General features: G+C 38.7%; 1 protein-coding gene across 4 annotated transcripts in view; it reads left to right on the top strand.

The window, feature by feature from the left end:
- Positions 1-19586, top strand: part of CACNB2 (calcium voltage-gated channel auxiliary subunit beta 2) — a 246609-nt gene that overhangs the window by 29266 nt on the left and 197757 nt on the right. The gene's annotated exons all lie outside the window — the stretch shown is intronic.

The raw sequence follows: 19586 nt of genomic DNA, 5'->3' as shown, positions 1-19586 counted from the left end.
GATTCGCAGGAATCTGCTCCTTCTGAAGCAACTCAGGACCCTAAACCTGGGAGCGGACAGGTACAACAAAGGAATAACTGTACATTAAGGTCTGGGGCATTTTTACGGTTGCAGTAATGTATTTGTTAGCAGTTATAAGCATACTGTTTTCCAGTTATACTTGAGAAGAGTTGCTTGGGTTTTATGGATTTAGCCTGTTATTTCTAAAGGTTGTGACTGTCAAGCCCCAGAAAGGTGGTGCAGATCATGGGAACTCTTTTTCTTTAACTAGGCAAAAGTTTCTGTATGCCACTGTCATCTTCAGGGGGGTTGAGTGGAATGAGAGTATCTGTTGCAAGCTGACCTACATAGCCAACTTACAGGTGTAATGCTGAGCACTATCTATAATGGATAAATTGAAGCTATCCTAACAAGAGAAGAACTTTTGTGTGCAGTTGAAATTACTGACCTCAGTTGGGAGTGAGGCTAGAAATATGATTGTTCCTATCTGTGGTATTTTTAGTGTTGGTTCCTCTGCAGAAAATTGTATTCTATTTGATATCACAGTTCATGGAGAAACGTGAATATTGAGGGCTTCAAGTAGAGCAGGTGTAAAATGGGTTTTCTTCATTGGAACAAACTTAAATTATTTTTCAGTGTTGCTCAAAACAAGTGAAGAAAAGATCTCAGGAATAGGAGACAGGCTTTGATGACGGGTCCTGGTGATCTGACCTTTCACTGCAACACAAATCTTTGCTTTTCGGTGCTGCAAGAAGCAGATGTCCAAAATTTTGGACTGGGTTCTTGCCCAGAAATTTTTTCGTCTTAATATTTCTCTATAAAATTTCTACATTTATATGAACTGTGCAGCTCTCAGTGCAGCAGGCATTGAAACATCTCCTAAGTGCCAGATGAGTGTCCCACCCAGCAAGTATTTTCCTCCAAATCACTATTCCAGATCTACCAGAAGCTGGATCTCAACCTGCTGTCTACATCCTGAACGGGTCTTTCTGTTTCCTAAATATTTGTTTTGTGATAAATGCTTTGAGTTTCTTTAATCTGAAATTTTAACCAGCAGTCCTATCTTGAATTTGAGAAGTCTGTCCCAAATAAACTTTTGTTAAAAATATCATATTGTTGCTAAAAGTCTAGCTAGCAGATTGACTGCTTTTATCTGCAGTATTGTTCTTCTGAAAAACTCTTAAATCAAGAAATGTTAGGAAGAATTCCTTGTCAGATTGAAAAGATGACTCTTGTTTCTGGATGAAAGAACAGTTAATAATACAACAAGAAAATTATCAAGTGTCTCACAACAATTGACGAATCTGAAAACATTTTTTACAGAGTGCCTGACTCTGCTGCAAAATATGAGCTTCTGATGTTGAGGGTTTTCTTCTTTCTTGTTGAAGATTTGAGTCTTAGGGCAAGGGGTCAGGGTGAGATGGTTGTCACCTTAACCAGTGTGACGTGCTGTCACAGTTGGCAGCAATGCAGTTCCATGCAGCTGCTCCTGGCTCCCCCAGCAGTGGGATTGGAGGAGGAATCAGAAGGGAAAAGGTTGAAAACTTGTGAGGTGAGGTAGAAACAGTGTAATAGGAAAAGGAAAAGCCAAAGCCACATGCACAAGCAAAGCAAAACAAGGAATGAATTTACTGATTCCCATGAGCAGGCAGGTGTTCAGCCATCTCCAGGAGAGCAGGTCTCCATTACTCAGAGATGGGGACTTGGGAAAGCAAACACCATCACTCCAAATGCCCCCCCTCACTTCCCCCTTCTCCCCCAAACCTTATATACTGAGCATGATTTAACAGGGTCTGGAATATCCTTGTGGTCTCTTTGGGTCACCTGTCCCAGCTGTGTTCCCTTGAACCTCCCATGTGCTCTCACCTCCCTTGCCACTGTGACAATATAAAAAGCAGAAAAGGCCTTGGCGCTGTGTAAGCTCTGCTCACCGACAAAAACATCTCTATATTATCAACCCTGTGTTCAGCACAAATCCAAAACACGGCCCATAGCAGCCACTGTGAAAAAAATAACTCTACCCCAGCTGAAACCAGCAGATGTGCAAATACTCGGAATTTGGAGAACAAATGCTTCTGAAACAGGGCTTTCTTTCCACGTCTAAAAATGATTTCTTGGTATGAACAGACTCTTAATCTTAGCCTTTAATAACTGATTTTCCTATTGGTCAAATAACTTCTTTATTTACGAAATGAAAAAAGTTAAGTGTGAGGGAATTCTGAAGTTGCACTTTAACAGTTCATCTTTTGTATCTCTTTATCCAGGTAACATTCAGTGTTGCTGAATGTAAGATGTGATTGATTAATGGGCAGTTGTAATAATGTATCCTATATTCTTGAGGCTGGTTTTTAATGCCACATTAAGAGGAAATCAGTCCCACTGGGCATCTTCCAATATGGAGTCACGAAAAGGCAAGGGTTATTTTCATAACTTTGAGATTTAATCTTGGCATAGTTTATTGCTTTTCTCTGATGCTTCTGAACATACATTTTCAGAGTATAGACATACAGCTCTGTGCAGGCTCCACTTTGGCACAGCCCTCCCCTTTTCTTTGTTTAATAGCTGGGAACAGTTCTTGCTGTTTAGTTCTGTAATGTTTCCTGAGTTCTTTTTGCTGTTGCTGACTTCATGTGCAGAACCTCATGTGTTTCAGGGTTGTATGTGTACATGGCCCCTTTCAAAATGAAACAATTAATCATGTTGCTAGAGTTGAAAAATTCTTGGCACATGTACAGGAGTTCTTTGCTTATGTTCAGAAGGTCTTTTTATTGTTTTTGAAACTCAGCTAAAGTATATCCCAATATTCTTTAAGGTCTCTGAACATTTAATTTAGCTAAAAAAAGATGGAATTCATTAGAAAATATGTTCTCTGTTTGGAAGTTTCTTCATCTTAATGCTTTGAACTAGGTATAAATAAGTTTAGAATGATTTCCATTAGTGTTTTGATGTGAGGTAAATGAAAGCAATAAACCATTTATGAAGAAATAAAGAAAGCTATTGTTAGTAAGCATACAAGATGATAAATCAATGCTTTTAAAAATATTTCTGCCTTTTTAGGACTGTCAAGAGGCAAACTTTCAGTGTATTCTGGATACTAAGCACTTGCATTATATAATGATGTGTGTGTAGTTCTTGAACTTTTAAAATAATGTTTAGTTTATGAACTTTTCAACTTGAGACACAGCAGATTCTGCCTGGTGACAGAAAGTAAACAGAAGTTAGAACCTGCAGCTTCATTAGATGCCTAGACTAAATACAGTTTGTTTTCTAACCAAGCAGTATGAATGCTGTTCATTCCTCAGCCTCTATATTGAGGGACTTCTGGTAGATTTATGGATCTTGAGTGTCTTTTTCTTTCTGTTTCTTTGTCTCTCTCCCTCCTTTTAATTTCTGGCATCATTTCGTATGACTCAGATATTCCACTATTCTCTCTTTAAAGTGCCAGTAGTGCTTGCAAGAAATGCCAGTGTAATGGACTAGGAAATTCTGGTTCCTTTTCACTAGAAACAATCCAGGCTAGGCAGTGGCCAGCCAATATCATCACAGAGATGAAAAAGCCACCATTTCCTACCAGTCTTAGCCTATGAATGGGGAATCCTTAGTGGCAAGTGACTGCCCCTAATAATAGCAGAATTATGTTCATTTAGGAGAGCCCAGCCTGAATGGGCACAGAAGATTGTTTCCAATGTCGTTTCCTGTAAAGTGTGCATGTGCTTAAATAAGAATTAGTGAAATGCTCAGCCAAGTATTTGGGGTTTATTGCTGTCAAGGTGTTCTTCTGCATAGCCTCTTGTGGTTTCCCACTGTTTGCTCTGCTCCTTTTCTCTATGAAAATAACTTCATTGATTGCTCCAGGTCACTCTAATAGATCTCACCTAAAGAAACTATGTTTGATTCAGATGGGCTCCTTGGCATAACCTAACAGTTTCTGCTGTTGGTGCTTTCTTTGGATGCAATCAGAAAGAATCCCTAAAAGGACCTGGAATCTGCAACATTGGCTCATTCCCAACATTTGTTATATCATGCCTTCTTCAGGGAGTGCAGCTGTGTGTCATATTCACATACATTCAGAATACATTATGAATGGATGTTGCTATTTCCCAAAGAATGTGCAGTGCTTGTTTCTGTTTGTGATCAGGAGCAATTTAGGTTGATAATAAACTTGGAGGAATTAGTAGTGGTGGATATCATGCATCTGATTTGTGTTTGCTCTTCTCAGTAGCATCTTGTCAAAATTTGCAATTCCCTTAGGGGGATTTGTGTACAAACTTTGAATCATGTGTGAATTTATTTACAGGTCAGACTGCCTAATGGTTTGTGAGCTTTCCATGAATTGCTTTAATTGTAGTTGAAATGAGCCAAAAATCGCCACAGTTTTTTCTAGTCTGGAATAAGGATTGCTACTCCAGCTGATTGTAACAGGGGTCACTTGGACATGGGTAATGTCCTGTGTGATTGGGACCAGTGTTATTTACTGTGTTCATCAGTGACAGATGAAGGGATTGAGTGAATCCTCAGAAAGTTTGCCAGTGACACCAAGCTGAGTGGTGCAGCTGACACATCTGAAGGACAGGATGCCATCCAGAGGGACCTGGTCAAGCTTGAGAAGTGGCCCATAGGAATCTTATGAGTTTTAACAAGATCAAGTACAAGGTGCTTTACCTGAATTGGGGCAACCTCCAGTATCAACACAGGCTGAGGATGAAGAGATCAAGAGCACTCCTGCTCAGAAGGACTTGGAGTGTTGGTGTCGTGAAAGGTGGGACGTGGCCCAGCTGTGTCCATTCACACCCAGAAAGCCAAACGTGTCCTGGGCTGCACCAAAAGAGATGTGAGCAGTAATTCAAGGGAGGTGATTCTGTATAATTCTCTATAATTCTTTACTGTGAGGGTGGTGAGGCCCTGGCACAGGTTGCCCAGAGAATCTGTGGTTGCCCCATCCCTGTAAGTGTTCAAGGCTGGGTTGGAAGGGGCTCTGAGCAGCTTGGTCTAGTGGAAGGTGTCCCTGGTTATAGCAGGGAAGTGGGAACTGGATGATGTCTAAGGTCCCTTCCAGCCCAGGCCATTCTATGATTTCATTGTGATTGGTGCCTTGGAGGGTCCTGCTTTATAATTGTATCATCCTGAATCTCAAACCAGTAACAGGAAATGATTTGGCTCCTCAAGCTGCCCTGCAGTTTATTCCTTTGCGCGTCTGAACTTGAGGTAAGCCGTTAGTTTTGAAGGTGAATGTTCCATCAGGAAACAGCTGCTTCTTACAAGCTGTCCCTGCCATGGTCAGTAAAAGGTGGTGTGAAAAGAGGTGAAGCAAGTGTGCTTCAGGACTTACCTTACAGTGCTGAAGCCCTCCACAGTCACCGTCTTCCTAGGCCAATGTGAAGCCTGTGTGAGCAGCTGGAGAATTATGAATCATTGCTCATAATGAGTAGCCATAATTCAGGCAAATGTAAGTGGTGACTCAGGGGACAGTGAATTGTGAAACAGAGAACAGCAGATTAGTTTCAGAGGGGCCCAGCAACCTCCCTTCAGCAAACCGAGGAGTGGAAAATGGCACATTAAATGCCAAATGATCCAAAACACAAACTCAAGTTATATGCAGGATTTCAGATGTTAGATGAAAATGAGAAGGTTTCATAAATCAACACCAAGATTTTAAGAGGAGAAGAAACCATGAGGTTGAGATTAGTTTACAAAAGGCTTTTTCTGAAATCAGAGCACTGTGAATCAGGTTTATTGTTTGTGTCTCCAGTTACTTTATTTAGACCTTACATTATCTGAATTACTTAAGCCCATTGAAAGTGTGTTATTACACTCCGGTACTTATGTGGTTAATGATGATCATCACAAATTTCTTCTAATTTTAATGGTAAAAAAACCCTTTCACCCACTTTGGTGCCCTCCCCTCATTTTTTAAAGCTGTGCCATCTAAATTTGTTCTTACTGACTGCCCAAAAGGCTGTTAGTCTCACCTAATTTGTCTAGATTCGGTTTCTAATCCTTTGCTTTTGTTTTGACATTTTCTGCTAGATTAAAGACCTGTTTACTGTTATAAGCCCTTTCTGCTCCAGTTACGTGTAATCCTTGTTCAAGTCACCTCTTTAACTTTCAACTGCCTTAACATGCCTGAAGTAATTTTTCTGGCACTCCTCTAAAGTTTTACAGTTTTCATCAGCAGCCTAAAAGATGCGTGGATGTTTGTCCTGCACGCATTATCACTTAATCTTGCTAATAACCGTAACACCACCTACTTGCTCTCTCTACATTTCTGTGTGGGTTCAAAATCATGTTGACCTCCTAAGCTACAGACCTGCTTAGAAAAAGTCTTTCTGTGAAACCAGTATTGTTCATGATCCTTTCTAGTTTGCTCCTTTCCAAAGTATTCAAGTATTACCTAGTTCCCCCTTTAAATAGATCCGTGTGCTTGACTTGAATTAATTTAGTCAGGCCAAGTTTCCACGTAATTGCGTCATCTCCAATGTTTGTTGTGTCCTGGATTTTTCAGATTAACCTACCAGTGAAGTGACCACTTTTCTGCTAAACCATTGTCTATTTGGCAGTGCAGTGGAGATCTTCAAAATGTTAATTTTATGCTGAAATTGTGAAAAACAGAGGAGGGTCTGGGAAGCGGACAGAAGGGGATGGTTCCACAGTGCAGATGGGTGAAATCTGCCCTTTGCCCTCTCTTCGTGGCTGTGGTGACATCCATTCAGTGGATGTGAAGCTTGTCATGGGGCAGTGAGCCCATGTAGGCTCAAGACACCTGCTGTCACCTGAAGTTGAGGTAGAGGTAGGAGAGGACACTGGTGTAAGCAGGGAGCACTGTGGTGCTGCCCAGAATAGGAATCTGGTGCATGAAGAAGCTGGGACACTGGCAAATGCAATGATTGGGATATGGAAATACCCAGGGCCTTAAGACAGACGAGTGTAGGGTTTCCTGGTTTAGGCTGCCATTAGCTACACTGAACTGCTCTCAGCCCATTTACCATCCTTGCATTTACGTATTAAATGTGTCATGGTTCTGGGCTACATATTTAAAGTAAAATGTAATCATTTGCATTTTGCTTTTTTTGTCAAAATCTTTTTTGTCAGTGTACTAAACACACAAATCTGAAAAAAAAATTGTTTAAGTCAAAAAAATAATTGTAACATCCTATTTTTTCCCTATGAAAAGTTCTAACAGGAGATAGCCATAGCTAGAAGCACCAAGCAAATATTTTAGAACAGCAGTAGAAACCTAGTGTTGTGCTGCTTTGGGTAGCATATGACAAAAGTGGTTAGAGTGCTGTTTGAGAGCTAAGCCTATATTTTCAAAGATAAATCCTACACAGTTAAACAGCTAATGCATTATTCATGTGATACTAGGGAGAGCTATAGATTTCTGCAGATAGTTCCATATGGCTGGCCAGAGCAGTAGTGTGGAGTTGTTCTTGCTGTTGCTTGCCATGGGGAAACATGATCAGGATGGCATCGTGCTCTTGCTCACCAGTTTAGAGCCCATCCTCAGCTCTGCAGAAAGCCACCAGACTGTAAAATGCAAAATGGGAAAGGCAATGAGAAGATAATAATTTTTATGGAATTTTTTTATAACAGTGGTTCAGTTTTGAATAATGCCATGTAATGATTGTGTGTTCCTGTATTTGGTATTTTAATCAAACAATTATTTTATTTCTTAGAAACACTCTAGCAGAAATGTTTCTAAACATGTATATAAAGAAGAAACAGATAAAAATTCTAGGTAGCCTTCAGCTGCATATTTTAGAGGAAATTTTCAAAAAGTTACTAGGCTTGGCTTTTTCTGTGATACTTTCTGTTGTTTTTTTTAAAGAATATCTTCTAAATAATAATGCATTATTATATAAATATGGACCTTAACTAGTGTTTGCTCCCTTTAAATGATTTGCTCATTGAATTTGCTCTCCCAAAGTTATTTGTTATAAATATTTTGCTGGTGTCCAAGCAGTGTTCAAGTAAACTTTCTAATAATGTCTCTGAAGTCTGACATAACAGGAAATTTGTTATGGTTATATAAAGGTGGAACTTGAGATTAAGACACTGGGGCATGGAGCTTTTGACTGTGAAGCTCAAATGTTCAGTGAGAGAGTATACCAGTGTTGTAGGTTTGACTTAACATGAACATAAAGGAAACTGCTATAAAAGCAGATAGTTGGAATATTTTATTGTTTGTGGAGACTGCTTTTCCTGATGACATGGGAACTGGGTTACGTGTACCCCCCAACATTCTGTACTCCTCTAATGTCCAAATAGTTTTAATTGTTACATAACCTTTAATTTCATGTATTTTTCTGAAGAAATGCCAGGAATAATTTTAACTTTAGGGCCAGAATTGTATAATTTCTGTCTATATAGTGTCTAGCAAGTCAAACTTTGATATTTGGTACAGTATTGCATGAAATTTTATGCATTTTTATTGTGTATGCTATTAGCAATAATTTTTTTTGAGATTCAGCTTATATTTGTATAGTTTATTCAAACAGAATTTTTTTTTGGTACTGATCCTTCAAAATATAGCCACAAGAACCCTGTTTTGCCTGGAGAATTTAATGGAATATTTCTTGTTCTTGTGGTTCAGAGACATATCTCTTTACCATGCTAGGAAATTGAATTAAAAGCTGTCAGACCTTACAGAGTTTTCATAGCTGGCGTTTGATGGCACTAGAGCTAGATTGCAAGAATTAATAAATATTGTGTTATTATTAAATTGCCTCACTGATCATCTAAACATGACACTTCAGTTTCCTACAAAGTGGCTGCCAGCAGTTCAGGTAATCAGATTGTAAACATCAGTGTCCGGTGATCTGCTCTTGGCCTTCTTCAGTAAATGATCTGGTCATATATAAAGCCAACACTAAAAAAAGACACATTTAAAAATGGACAGTGAAATTTAATGCACACTATTCTGTGCATGAAAATGAATTCACCTGAACTCACATTTAATTTTTTGACAAATACTGTTCCTTCAGTTGTAATCTTCATGAAGCTGAGCTTCATGCCGCAGTTGGCATCTTCTGGAAATCCTGCTGAAAGTGATAAAAAGTACTCAAAGGTGTTATTGAAAGTTGGCAAGAAAGCAGAAAGATATTACAGGGAAGCATTATTCCAGATATGTGAACATGATGGAGTCATCTGTTGAATGTAAAATTAGGGGATTTTTGAGTGCTTTTTTTCTTTTTGACCATTAAAGAATACACAGGATAAATTATCATAGGAAGAAAAAAAAAAGAGGAAGGCAATTAGCATCAATGTTATTGTTTGAGTTTAAGTGTCTTTTGTTCTCTCTGGTTTGTTTGAATTATTTTTATTCTTGCAACTACAGAAGTCTTCAGCTGGGTTAACTGTATTAATCAGAGATGGTGATTGAAGAATCAGATGAGGGAGGCTAAGAAATCATCTCTGCTTCAGTAATAATTGAGCAAAGAATACTGTAAATGCAAGACACAAATGCCTGTGCATTTGGGACATATTTTAGAGAAGCTGCTATAACTGGTTTCTGTAATTCTTTCTCTCTTCATGATCACTGCTGAAACAAAACTCTGTGTCCCTGTGTTTATTGCAGAAGAGATAGTTCCTCAAAATCGTTACTGCCCAGGAATTGCCAGCTATTTACAGAGTAAAGTAACATTAGAATTTCCTACAATACATTATAAGTTAAAAAAAAGTTCAGAATGTAATAATATTCATGGTGGAAGTACAGTAGCTTTCTTTAGGAATAAATGATAATGTTTTTCTGATGACAAAAGTGTGCCATATTTGGATAATCTGTTTTTGTGATATCTATCAACATGTATTCAGGGAAAGAGAAAATATGTCTAGGTGTAGTTTCTAAAATATCATTTTTTGTTGCAGAAGCATAATACATAAGAATATTTTAGTGGCTGAGGTACTGTGTCCATAATTACTATAGGAGAATGTTTTTTATTCATTTAAGTAAAGCCAAAGCATTTAAAAATTTTAAATTGCATAGGTACTTTGTGAAATGAGTTTGTCTATTTTTTCTGCTCAGCAGTCAGAGTTAGATCCCTTTGAATATGAATGTTTATCTCTTGTCATTTTGGCATTAGACTAGCACAAAGATAGATGTGGTTGTGCTGAAGTTACCATGCCCTGCCAGTATGTGTGTATTTTTTCCTAGTATGTATTCTGCTGCATGGACTGGCCAGCAGCGCGCGTGTGTGTGTGTGTGTGCATAATGGACTTCTCTTCTTGTCTTTTCAAAAATTCTCCAAGGATAAGTCTTTTTCGCTGCATATGATTTTAATATCCAGAACATATTCTCTGAGTGACCCTAAATGTTACAGTTTTTTTTATTCTTGTATTCTTATGTCAGCCAAGAGGTATCTAAGCTTAAGGACACAAATACATGAAAAATGTGTGCTTCCATAATTCTGGTTTTGTCCTTCACTCTTTAATGTCTCATGCAGTTTCTCAGTACAATGAATAAACAAAAGCATGGCCATTAGTTGGTTCCATCTGAATTAAGCTGCAGTGAGTACATATGGAGTACTAAATCACTTATTCAAGGATGCTTATAGAGAATAATTTGTCAGTTGTGTTGACTTTGGCTCTGATGAGAAAAAAACTGGCTTTGACTACAGTGCAAATCTGTTCTGCATCTTCTAAATTCTGCAGTTAAATAAGTTAAGACAAAAGAAACTCTGTTAATGAATATTGAATTTATGTTATCAATCTCATTGAATTAAAAGGAAGATTTAATAAGCTGAGGGCAGTGTTGAAATGTTATTTAGCATATTTAGGAAGAAGATGATGCACAATTAGTAATTTTTCTGCATACTTGCTGAAATCACTTTGGATTTCAAAGAGCTACAGGAAAAAACCCCACAGTTCTAAAGAAATTCTACTATAAAGGGTAGACCAGTAAGAAGTTTAATGGTGCTTTCACTTTCCATGCAATTGTGTACAAGTTACACATAAATTGTAAGAAAAACCAGATGGCAGTGAAATGGTTAATTTTTACAGAATTGTATTTTTGGATACAGAACTGTTGGTCTGGAAAATGAAATTCCATTTTTAATTTCTAAATATATGTTTGTTCCCTCTGCTCTCTGAATTTTATATTTAGTCCAGTACACATGACATGGATGCTAAGTTTACCTAAAACAATTATCAATCTTGCCAGCCTTGACAAGCTTAGGGGAATAGTTCTGACCTTTTGCAGTGTCATTTAAAATTGAATATATCTCATGCTGCAGTGTTACAGATATCAGACATGTAGACAAATGTTCTAATAAAAATAGTTTTTGTTACATCTTAAACTTCACCATCATATACTGGAAGTAAATCTCTGTTCCAACGGGATTATTTTGTGTTTAAGATTCATGCATGACATTTTAAAAATTTTCATGGATTTTAATTTGTCTGGTAGTGCACATACATTCATAATATATAGCATCAAAAATATTAGGACATAATGAATGAATCAGCATAGAATTCCCAGATATAGATATCATTGTAGAGTAGTTGTACAATTGCAGGGCAGAAGTTCTGTGTTACTATGAACATCTGCAAGTGTATTAATTATTAAGGTTCATTATCTTAGTAATACATGTATTTTGAATATACAAAGCAAATTGGATCAAACAGTAGTTTTTAGTAAACATTTATTAAACACTTTTATTTTGTTTAAGCAGATTTGGTGGTTTTTTTTCTAAATTTTCATTTTCTACACAGATGGTCCATTTGCTCTCGTGTTTCCACTTTTGAGGTTTGGAAGATCAAAACTGAACAAAACTCATAGGTTTCCTTTGTGCTGAAAATTTATATTATATTGCTGAAGAGACAGAAGTCAGCTCTGGTTTACTGCAAGATTTCAGGGTCTTCTTTCTTTATATATTGAGAATACTCTAAAAAGGAAGTAAATCTCATTATAGAATGGTTTGATAAGCATTATAGGAAACTAAAGTGGCAGCAGTGTAAAAGCAGAAGCTCAAGGTGTGCCCCAAATGTTCTGCAATCCTTTATGGTTCTAGTGGGGTCCAAACCAGTGGTTGGATCATATGTGTGCCTGTAAACATTTTGTCCAAGATTAAATCTTGTCTCAAATAAAAATCTTTTTGTGTACAGTGGAGGCCTACAGGGGCAGTGGCACTGAATTGTTTTTGGTCTGCTAAATGATTTCTGTGGTGCTGCATGACTGCTAATGGAGAAGTAGCCAAAACTGTAATCTCCTTTGCGTGTTAGTGACTTCCTTAGATAACCCATTTAAAGGCTTCCTCCTTAGCATTCCACTATCTCCCCACTTCTTCCTTCCCTAAGTGCTAGTACATTTTATAAAACTTGTTACTATCAGAGATAAAGGTGTAGTTTTTCTTCAGTTAGTCTACCATTTCTCCCACATTGTTCAAATCTATTAGAAGATATGATTTTTTCTTGTCCTTTGGGGAAAAAAAAGAGTAAGGATTGTTAGTAGTACAAGGTGCTTATGCAGTCAGAGGATATGTTTTTATGTTTTTGGAAGCTGCTCCCCACATGTATGTGTTACCAGGAGGGATGTGCAGCATCTTAACATTTGCTTCGATGTTCATTGATGTTAGGAACGTGAGAAAATCGTGAAATATGTTTGTGAACAAAATTATGAGAACAATGCTTTAGATCTATTCAATTTTCCCTGTATCTGTGAAAGAACCTACACTGACTACAGTTGGTTGTTATTTTTCAGGACAATTATAGATCCAGGCTAAGACTGCTTGGGTGTTAAAATTACTTATACATCTAAACAAATACAGATGTCTTTGCAAAAGGGGTGAAGAAGGTCTGTAACATGAAGGATGGTCTTTAGCATTGGATGGAACTCTTCTTACAAGGCTCATTCTGACCTATCTTGTCATTCTGTACTCAATCAAGTAACTTAAAGATTTGAGTGCCAATGCAAGCCTATGTTTCTTATAGAAATAAAAACACCTAGTGATGAAAATCTGATTGTTGGGTTGTTTTTTTCCTGATGTATTTTGCTGTCTGGGTTAGGCTGTGCTTCTTTTTCATTTGGTGTGAGAAGATCAGACCCTGGTGTTTAGTGTGGCACCTTCTATGTCACCAGAAGGAGCAGCCCTGGATAGGCTGTTTTCTTCCATGTCTGAAGGGTGGAAAGGAGGATGACAGGGAATGTGCAGCCATTGCCACAGCAAGTCATCAGCCTGTGTGCTTTTTCCAGCACTGTTTGGATACAGGCAGAGAGTAACTTTGCAATCTTGATGAATATATAGCCATAATTATTTTCTCTCAGCCACCACCTTGACTAGAAATTTCTGTTTCTCCCAGTCTTGGTGCCTCAGGCAGAGCAGAGCAGGGAAGGACAGTGTGTGGTGGAGCAGTCACCAGTGCTGCCATGTAGTCATCCTTCTGCCTTGTCCCAGGGAGGTGCCAGGGGGACATGCAGACCATCCAAGTAATGGGCTGAGCATCTCTGGTTTAGTCCATCCTGACGTTGGGGAAGTGGGTTAAAACAGCTGTCAGGGAAACTCTCGTGAAGAATAAACCCGACAGGATCGGATCACCGTGGTGATCTCTTCATGCCCCTTCTCCATACTGAAGAAAGAACTGAATTTTGTTACTCCAGATTGCCCCTCTCTACTTTACATGAGCCCAGGAGGCTGTAATACCCACCTTCAGTGTGTGGATGATAGAGGTTCTGCAAATTAGCATTTTCCCAAGTGAAAGAAATGGACCAATGTAAAGAACGAGTTTTGTTCACTGATTGTTCTATAATTTATTAAAAGCCTATGTATATCAGTTCATTTCTACTAAAGACTACATTTAATATTAAAATAGTTCCCTATCTAGAAGTGAGAGTACCTTTTATATTCTCTGGATTTAAAATACTGAAAGGTAAAGAAGAGAGTGCCTTGCATCATTAATACTGAATTTACCTTCCACTCACGTGTGGTGTGTTAATATAATATTGTTGTGTTCAGGACATGAACTGCATGACAAAAATGCCTCTCTGGTTACAGGGGGTCTAATTTCTTTTTTCTTTGTTGTTTTCTTACATCTGTATTTCTTTGAGGTTTTTTTCCCCCAAAAGTTAGATAAGTCTTTATGTATATTTTAGAAAAAGTGTGGTTAAATGTTTCTGTCTGAAATGCTATCTTGCTCAAAGCAGTTCTGTATAGTAGATAGAGAGAGGTATAGTACTGGTATCACTCTTAGGGTATTTGAGTTTCAGAATAAAATAGTAACTAAATACTTGATGAGCTCATGGATTCTGGATCTTGGGGGTCACATATCTGGTGTCTGAAAAACGTTTACTATTTAGAAAGGGTGTCTTTTGTAGTGATGGAGATAGTGCTGGTGAGCTTTAATTAGTATTTCATTAAGTAAAAGTTTTTTTCAGAAACTTTCATAGATTTCTTGCACCCAAATAATATTTTGGGATTAGAACAGAATGAACATTAAGGAGTGATATATTTTAAGTACATGAATGGTCTTCCACAGTGCAAAATCCCCCATTTTGTTTCCTCTGCTAGGTTTTCTTTTGATTACAGATGGCCTGTGTGATAGTTGCTATAGAAACCAGACCATTTTACTTCAATCTCTCTCTGTTGCTATGGAGTGCAGAGAGCTGCTATGTGTAAAGTGTCATTTAGATTTTTTTGTGATACCCCATGTAATAGTTAACTTGCAGTCAATATTCTTTAACAGCAGACAGAGTAATGTGACATGCTAATTAATGCTTTCTACCACCAACTGTTGGATTCAACAGTTTGGCAGAAATTAGTTGCAAAGTTAATTTAATGGCAGATAAGGCTTTCTTTAAATGCTGTAATATTAGAAGAAAATAACTCACTGTTAGGCAGAATTGTTTTTCCTGCTGTAGCACGCTCCCTAACTGAGAACGAGTGTATAGAAGGCACCCAGAGCCTCTGAAGGCAGAAGCCTGAGGTCTGCAGGGAGGCCACACCAACCAGAGGAGCTGGTTCTGCAGCCTGCAGGTGCCAGTGACAGCTGGAGCCTCCTGGCAGTTCCCAAAGGCGGCAGCAGTCGGGACTGCTGAGTGTGAACGAGCTGGAGCGCAGCTGTCCCGGCCTCCAACCTTCATCCTTCTGCCAGCCTGAAATAAAACCCATGTGGGGTGGGCTGGAAGACTTGTAACATATCTGTGTTGCAGGCTTCCTAATTGGCTTTGGCAACCAAAAATTAAAATTAAACCAACTTCTGTAAGACTTCAAGAACTAAATTTTCAGGAATGCTACAAGGGTGGCATGAATGAGTCCTCAGTGAAGATGATGATCCTGTCATTATCCCAAGGTGAAGATGAGATTATTTTTCATGCAGGATGGTTGTATCCAGAGCAAAAGCCTTATGTGAAGCTGGTTAGTGAGGATATCTAATACATACTATGGAAAAATGTTCAATGATCCATTGCCTGTTGCCAGTCTTGGTTAGCAGTAGCTCCTACTTAATTTATTTTGCTCAAACCCTGATTGCCAATGCAGCATAAAAGTAACAGAGTTTGCCCTGGGTCCAAAGTGTCAGGAGGTATTGGAATTAAATCCCAATATAGCCAGACGGAAGGTGCCTGGGCCCGTCTGGCCCTTGCTGCTTGACCAAGGGCGGCAGCTGTGGTGTTTTCACCTCAGAGACACCTTTGGCTGGCTGGATGCTGCAGCTGGGTCTAGAGACAAGTCCAGGCATGCAGGAGCTCAGGTTGACCTTGGTGGAGAAGCTTTATGGTGAGGTGAAGGAAAAGGAGTCTGTTCTGCTGGAGGGTTTCAATCCAGAGCTTTATTCCTGGCCCACAGAACTCTCAAACTTTGTGGTTGCTGTGTCTTTTAGCCCCAGGGAGAGGGGGAGGGAAGGGGTAGGGATCCCACCAACCAGGTAAGGAGGGGAAGTCTCAGGGGACAAGTGACACCTGGATGGCCCAATGTCCCCCAGGGCTGAGAGGCATCTTTTGAACTTTGCCAATCACAGGATGCCCTTCTGGAATGCCAAGATTGACAGACAGCACTCAGCAGGGGGCAAGGGAGGGGACATAAGTGGTGATTGGCACACCTGGGGAAGGAACGGGGATAGCTGAGACAGGCTATGACACCACAACATCGAGGAGTCCCCAGGTTAGGAGCATGGTGGCTCTCTGCCTCCCCTCTGGGCCGAGCAGCCCTGCAGGGGCTGTCCTGGGGGATCATCAGTCAGTTTGCAGCCCTTGGGGGGGCACAGCCCCTCAGCCTGCAGCACTGCCGTGTTCCCCTGGAGCATACTCTGCAAATGAAGAGAGTTCCATGGAGATTTTATTTGTTCCCAAGTACTGTCATCCCAAAGAGGCTCCAAAATCCTCCTTCCACTTTCCCTGCACAGTTTCAGTAATCAACAGCAAGGAGTGTTTAGATGATGCTAGCTACATCCTGAGGCTTCATCAACCCCCTGCTCCTCAGGTAGGAAAGTGGTACCACCAGGGTGCGTCTGTGTGTGGCTTTGGTAAACTTGTTTCAAGGGAGAGACTCTGGGTCATGAAACACAACATTTTGAAACAGAAAATCTTAATGATCTTAATGAATATCCCTTTTCAGATGTGAAATCTTTAATATTATTTAGCTCCAGTAAAGCAGGATTAAAAAAAACCCAACTTGTTCTTCTAAGAGGAGTTCTTGGGAAGTGATATGTGCTCTCTCGGAGCGCAATGAAATATACTTTTGTAAACATCAGGATCTCCTTTTCAGATGTGAAATGTTCTTTAAGATTTTTAACCTCCAAGAAAGAAGAATAAAGAAAACCTTTTTTTCTGTTGAGAGGAATTCTGGAGAAGAGGTGTGTGCTCTTTGGAAGTACAACAAGACAAGCATTATCATCTCAAAGTCCACCCTCCAGAAGTCCAAGACAGAGGTTTTCTTGACCCCCTTCTTTATTTCACCCAGGGTCAAAAACTCTTTATCATTTTTTGTCTGCTGTGCCCGGGATGAGCTCTGAGCACCACATGTCCCACATCTCTGTTTGTAAATAGCAGTTCTAGGGGGGCACCATCCCTGGAAGGCTTGCCTGCCAGCTGTGTCAGGAATTTATGTTCCACACACTCCAGGAACTTCATATACTTTCTCCTCTCCACTGTACTTAGTTTCCAGCAGAGTTCCAGCCAGTTTAAGTCTCCCAAAAAACCTTCACCTTGGTTTTATTTCAAGGCAATAAATATATGCAGCTAAATGTGGTGAATTTCATTTTTTCTTAATGTGATTTACAGTGCTGGTATTGGATAGCACAGATAATACCCATTACCTGCCATTGGAGCAGCTGAATCACGTAGTCATGGCACTTACACTTTCTACTGCTTTTTCTGTTTTTGTAATCACTTACTTTTCTGTTTTTGTAAATGAGCCTACTTTATTCTTCTAATTGAGCCTAAACTTTAATAATTGAAGTTTCTAGTTTAGGTCTCATGCCTTTGTTTAGAAAAAAATACTAATTTTTGCATCTTGGAGAAACATTAAATCACAGAGCTATGAGTGCACAGCACAGTTCTTTATTCTGTGAGAGAGGGATCTGTCTACCATGTTGAACTGGCTTCTAAATTGCACCCATTCCAACACACATTGCAAATGGCACTCACAGGGTTTGTATTTCTCATGGGTGCTTTTCTGAATGAACAGAAACTGTCACAGTCTGTAAGGACCATGGATGGGTGTGCTCTGTTGAATTCTAATAATATGGATTTTCATAATTGTAATACTTTGTTAATATTTACAAAAGAGAGGATATATTCCATTATGAGCCAATACTATATTGCAGACCCTCTAACAGTAAATGAATAAATGAAAAAATAAATGAACATTTCAGCATAATTTTTCATACTAAAAAAAGTCTTGTTTAACTAGTCTGCATAATTAAAAATTAAATCACCCAAGGCACTACAGCACTGAGAAAAGCTGTCTGAAACTGTTTCTGTAGGAGTCAAAATTGAAATGGAGGGCAACATATGTTTTTGTTCTACCTCATTCATTGTTTTTTGTCTTTGTTGTATGTGAGCTAATGAAAATGAAAGACCTCTAATCTAGATAATTGAGCTTAGTCATCTAAGATGTATTGAGAGTCTGACATCTGGAAACATCAGGGTATATTAATGTTATTTTAAGTGGTTATGGTTTTAAGGACGCTACTAAGACTGCTGTGCTGTGTTTATGGTTTGGACTGTTTTCAAAATCAATCTTTGTCTTAAAATATATGTCCATGTGGATAGTATTGAATGGAGGTGTGCAGATAGATGCTCATTGGTTATCTGGTAACATGTAGCCTAGAGATTGTTCCTAAAAAAACTGAGGTGTTTTATTTTTTTACAAGTCATGATTAAGTTGCTTCTTTGTATCACTGTTATCTAGGGAAAACAGAAAAGTCATAGTAACCATAGAAGTCACAGTTCATTACTGAGTCACACATAATGTGTTCTTGAGCAGGAAATGTTACTTGCACCATGCTGGCAGAAATAATTTTCAGTTATTGACTGGATTACATTTTACTATATTATTTCAGGCATGTCTTGATAATTTTGAGTATAGTTTTACTTTCTGTAGTTATGTAGCTACTGATGTGGCAATTAACATAGTCTTTACAGATGAAGTATTTTTCATTTATTTCTTATACCTTGAGCCGTTTGTACTATTTTAGTTCTTAAGTGACTTTTTAAAACACCTGAAAGCCAACAAAAAAAAAAACCAGAAACAAAAACATTGAGGGGCTTTTTAAGGACCCTTAAAAGACTGCGAGACCCTTTTAAAAGTCTTTGTAGTTTATGTACAAGACTACTTCCTACAGAGATTTCCTTTATATCTCAAGGAAGACTGTTGCATTTCTGTCTTTCTGGTTGTCTTTATCCCCCTTCAGCAAAAGTGAGACATCTCTTGCTTCTTTGATTGTGCTGAGCTATATGGCTTTTGAAAACCCAGAGAATATTGCCCTAAAGTTGGAGTAGGACTGCAGGGTGTCTTTGTAGGGCCAGAAGAGGAGCAAGAGCTTATTGGTGCCTCTTCAGGGAGAGACATCTAGTGTCTGGTTGCAAATTAGCATGGAAATAGCCTCTGTATTTTATTTTTTTTGTCTTAAAGGTTAGACTCAAAATAACACCCTAAGAGCAAACCCACAAAATTATGTCCATGTGATTTGTGGGGTTTACGTGAGGTTTAGTGTTTACTGCAGGCAAAATATTACCAGTAGTGAAGGGATTTTATTTTTAAGAGATACTTGATGTAGCAGTGCTTTATAATTAACTGTAAGGGTAGGTTTCTCTTACATTTGTCGCCGTAGAATACAAGATGTGGTCTTAGGTATACATGTATTTCTGAAAGTGAAGGTTTCTCTGTTGAAGGGTTGAGTCAAAGTGGAATGAAGCTGCTCACGAAATTATTGCTGAAAATGGTTGTAGGTCTGAATCATTTGCTTCTGAGTGTGAAATTAACTTTAGTGGCTCAGCATGCTGTGAATATTAACTGAAAAGCCTTTTTTATCAGTTTGTTGATTAGAATGTTTTATTTATTCTTAGTGATAGAGTTCTGGTTGATTTTACTAATGGCTTTCTTCTGTCTTTGTGCTTTTTTTTCCCCCTTTGTACTACTTCTAAAAATTACTTTGCA

Source organism: Melozone crissalis, unplaced genomic scaffold (genome assembly GCF_028551555.1).
Source record: "Melozone crissalis strain CALT ecotype California unplaced genomic scaffold, PUWL_Pcris_2 ptg000016l_1, whole genome shotgun sequence".
NCBI classification, from domain to species: Eukaryota; Metazoa; Chordata; class Aves; order Passeriformes; family Passerellidae; genus Melozone; species Melozone crissalis.
The sequence above is the reverse complement of the archived record's forward strand: the minus strand, read 5'-3'. Positions and strand labels throughout refer to the sequence as shown.